A 4,316-nucleotide genomic window follows, 5' to 3' on the forward strand; every position below is an offset into this window, starting at 1 on the left:
ATTCCCTGGGGCCAGTAGAACCTGAATGCAATGATGAAGTGACATTCCTAATCCAGTGTTTTCATTTTCAAACACTTGTCCTCAAACATTTTAGTAAAGCTTCTCATAAAGTATCCCTAGAGTGTTGCATCTTAATGTAGGATTGTAGAATAGTAGCACAAAAGCAACTAATTGAGAATTAAATAATGAATAGTATCAAATGCAGACATAACCACACTGAAGTCCTACGGGCCACGTGAGACCAAATAAATACGGCAAATACCAAGAACATAATTCTCAACATAAATAAATGCTGACAACTCCTGAAGTTTCCTGAAGTTTCTCGGATTCTTCATATTCCGGACCTGAGACACATTCATTTTAGGGACTGATTGTTTACAAAAGTTTTCATTACAGAACTTTCATGGATAGATTTTTGAACAAATTAACACGAATTTACTTATCGCGTCTGCATTTCCACTTCAGTCTCCTCCCACGGTTTCCTCAGCAGCCCCGCCCGGGAGGAGTGACTTTTCTGAGGGGGGACGTTCTGCAGCCAACAACCGCTAATGCTTCTTCTCTTCAAACCACTCCGAGGAACTGAGACAAGTCTACCAATCGCCACTCTATGTTTGTATGAAAACATGCCACACATTTTTCAACATTTGTGTGAATGAGTTTGGATCAGTAGGGATCAATAGGATAAACGGAACATGGTAAGTAGTTTACACGTAACCTTCGCTTCTTTTCGAGCAAAATTACATTTGAAATTCGGAAGAGAGGCAGGCTTAACGCAGTGTCCTCAGCAGCAGCAGCAATGGTGATACGCTAACGGGAGTGTGGAGTAAAAAGGTAGCCTCCAACAACCCGTTACACGTCTTGTTCTTGAGATGGGCTAATGTTAGTGATTGTATACGTTTGAAATTACCATGCATTTCTACATGGTTCGTCAGCAGACATAGTGACAGAGAATGCGTTTTATTTGAACGTGCTTGGAGTTACCTTTTAAGAGGGCTATGTTACAGCAACAATGTATTCGCTTGCGCTACAACAGTTTAAGATTGGTTGAAGTTATGATTTGCACATTTCTTATGCAGTAGCCTAGGCTAGACCTAACCAGTACCGTCCGACATGGAACGGGTTTAAAGTAAGATGCTTCAAAGACGCATTTCCTTGTCCTCAACCTATATTGTTTTGTGTCTGTCAGGTTGCGCAAAATGCTCACACGTGTGGTTAAAGGATGACACCAAAAGTGTCTCGTCCCGTTGACATGGTCTTTGACCTTTCTGAAGTATCAGCGGGTGGATCGCTTAAATGCATTTTATATTCCATAGTGAGGAACAAATGCTCAATCGTGTTACATTTATCCTGTAATATCTTGATGGGATAACTCTTACACTAAACGTTTGGGGTCTTTCATAGTAACCTACATGTTCATAGGCCTACATAAAGGCAGCATTGTTCTGTCGTCCAAGGGTTTGGGCGACCTGATGAACTTCGACATTGTAACTGAGAAACATGGAAGCAGAGAGAAACAAGCGCTTTTTATGCGCTTCCTCACACACATCTTCGGGCTCCAACCCAGATGTGCTTCAATAAAATGTCTCATTATGAAATAATGTCACGTCTCTGAGCCATAATGTTGTTGCACTTACATCGTTATGGGCAATACCAAGAGAATAGTGAAACGGACCAGTGTTAATAGCCTATTCTTAGGGTAATAATATGAATTATACTGTATCATCTACGAACGGATCTTTTCATTGGAAAAGCATGATCACTCTTGCACCTCGGTCTGGCTTGCAGAGTCTGTGAAGTTATTAGAGGCGTCATACAATTCTTATGTGTGGTTTTCAATATTGCTCCATTATATTCTTGTGGCTGTGTTCACTTTCAGAGGAGAGTATTGGTTCATAAGCTTTTGTTAAACGGTTCCTCCCTGCCTGTTAGATAAATCAGTTGTCAGTTATATTATAGAAGAGATCGCTATATTATAGAAGAGATCGCTATATTATAGAAGAGATCATTGAGCAAAATGAAAGGAGTTGTTTGAAGATTCTTTATGTAAGGAACACTTCACACCTCATGAATTCAAGGCATTTTCTCCAATTCAAAAATGATTGAACTTGTAAGATAATTGATTCATTTAGCTGTGATTGCATGCTCCAGTTAAGGGTGATGCAACCACTAGAGTAATTCTCTATAGGCAGTCTTCCCAAGGCTGGCCAGAGATGGATTACTTGCCACTGTTAAATCAGAATCTCTCAAGTTAGTGTAAGGGTCATTCCACGTCAGTTCAACCAGGGCAGGGCCAACGCACTTAGGTTTCAAAAAATTCTGAAATAATTACCAAACATCAATACAAAACATATTGATGTCAATGGTGCATTTTGTCCATGTTCAGGGTGGAAAGTGAAAAAGAAAGATTTGCATAAGACAAGTCAAATTGGTGTTTTTGAAAAGAAAAGATCATGGAGAATAAAGAAAAAAATATTTAAAAAATCTTTGTATATTCCCACAAGGTGTTTGGGTGCTCTGAAAATGAGAACCAAAATGATTTTTTAGACTTGTAAAGTCTTCTCATCAGACCCTGAATTAATTCAAGAGCCTATGTTGAGTACAAATATGTCTTCTGAAGGCTTAAACAGAGCCCAGCCAAAAACGCCAATAAAATTTGTATCAACTTTGAGGGACCGCTATGACCATGCAGGATTATCCAGACCAAACGTGACGATTTTGCTACATACTATTCCTATTTATGTACCAGCATGCAAAATTTGAGCCTCCAACATGGTTTAGTTCTTGCGCTGTGGGCTTGTGAACTTTGACAAAAAAAAGAGGCCAAACAAAATCGACACCCCACTCCCCCTGTAAAACTGGCTGTATCTTGGAAAGTATTGATCTTACATAAGAGTAATTTTACAGTGTGTCTCCTGGGTAACATAGGTACACCTGGTAATTTCTTCAGAATTATTTTAGACCTAAGTGTGTGGGCCCTGGTTGAACTGACGTGGAATGACCCGTAATGGTCAATTCTTCCCATTCTAGCTTGCATTTTGAGGTGTCCTGTTTTGCTGCACATAAATATGTCCCAGTGAGTGAAGTATGGGGAGAATGGAAGAAGTGTGCTGGGTCTGTGTATGTGATTTGGGATGCCCATCCTATGTTGCCCTTTAAATGTTTAATAGTGTGTGCTGGGGTCTTGTGTGTGATTTGGGATGCCCATCCTATGTTGCCCTTTAAATTTTTAATAGTGTGTGCTGGGGCACTGTGCATCTCTGCATCTGCACTGGCTGTCAGCTCCGGTTAGACACAAACCATCAGGGGGGACAGGCAGTGCTGTGGCCTTCCTGTTATGTGTACACACACACACAAAGAGAGAGAGAGACGCCTACACACTCTCTCACACATATGCACTTATACACAGATTAGTAAAGGATTGCCTTGTCACTTTGGAATTGTTACTCCAGTTCACACACGCACACACACACACACACATATATTTTGCACTCTTTTTCACACTCTCAGAGTTGTCTTCTCCTACCCACAGACACACACACACACAGACACACAAACACACACACTCTGCTTGTCTGCTCTTTCAGGGTTTTATTCAAAACAATGTTCAGGAGGAGTGCTCGCTCCCTGATGGCTCTGACTGAGTAATGATGTCTTTTGTAGTTTGCTTTGTGCTCTAACTGCTCTTAAATAATTCCATTAGGCAAATTTCGGTTGTCGTTCATGAAATATTTAGCGACAGGCGGCTGCCAGTGGGAGAGGAAGTCAAGGTGGAGTTATTAATTTTTGAACGCAGTAGTGAGGGACGCTCCTGCATGACGGTCCCAAACGAGCTCTCTGGGACAGTTCTCCACCACTTGTCCCAAACGAGCTCTCTGGGACAGTTCTCCACCACTTGTCCCAAACGAGCTCTCTGGAACAGTTCTCCACCACTTGTCCCAAACAAGCTCTCTGGGACAGTTCTCCACCATTTGTCCCTGACATTTTTAGGTCGGTTTCCTTATTGAAAGAGCTGTCAGTGTCACAGTGTCATACCAAACTCAACAATCCTCACTTAGACCAAGAGCCTTGCTTTTTTAGTGGAACCTGGGCATGTGGGGACATTTAGTATCATCTCTCTCTCTCTCTCTTTTTCTCTCTCTATCTCTGTCTCTCCTGTTTTGTAATGGCCTTCTTTAAGCCTATGTCCAGACCTGTTTACTTCTTGCCCCTAAGCGGGGAGTAGACTTAATCAGAGTGATCTGATTAGCCTGGGCGTGCTGTGCTAGTGGCCTGCAAGGGGGTTAATCTGGAGGCTCAGGGGGGCAGGCAGGCGCGGC

General features: G+C 41.9%; 1 protein-coding gene across 1 annotated transcript in view; it reads left to right on the plus strand.

The window, feature by feature from the left end:
- Positions 1-491: 491 nt before the first annotated feature.
- The window catches only part of ppp1r16b (protein phosphatase 1, regulatory subunit 16B), a 60,770-nt gene continuing 56,945 nt past the window's right edge, over positions 492-4,316 (plus strand). The window contains exon 1 of the mRNA XM_048255948.1: positions 492-695. The gene's annotated coding sequence lies outside the window, so the exon portion shown is untranslated. The remainder of the gene's footprint in view (positions 696-4,316) is intronic.

Source organism: Alosa alosa, chromosome 10 (genome assembly GCF_017589495.1).
Source record: "Alosa alosa isolate M-15738 ecotype Scorff River chromosome 10, AALO_Geno_1.1, whole genome shotgun sequence".
NCBI lineage: Eukaryota > Metazoa > Chordata > Actinopteri > Clupeiformes > Clupeidae > Alosa > Alosa alosa.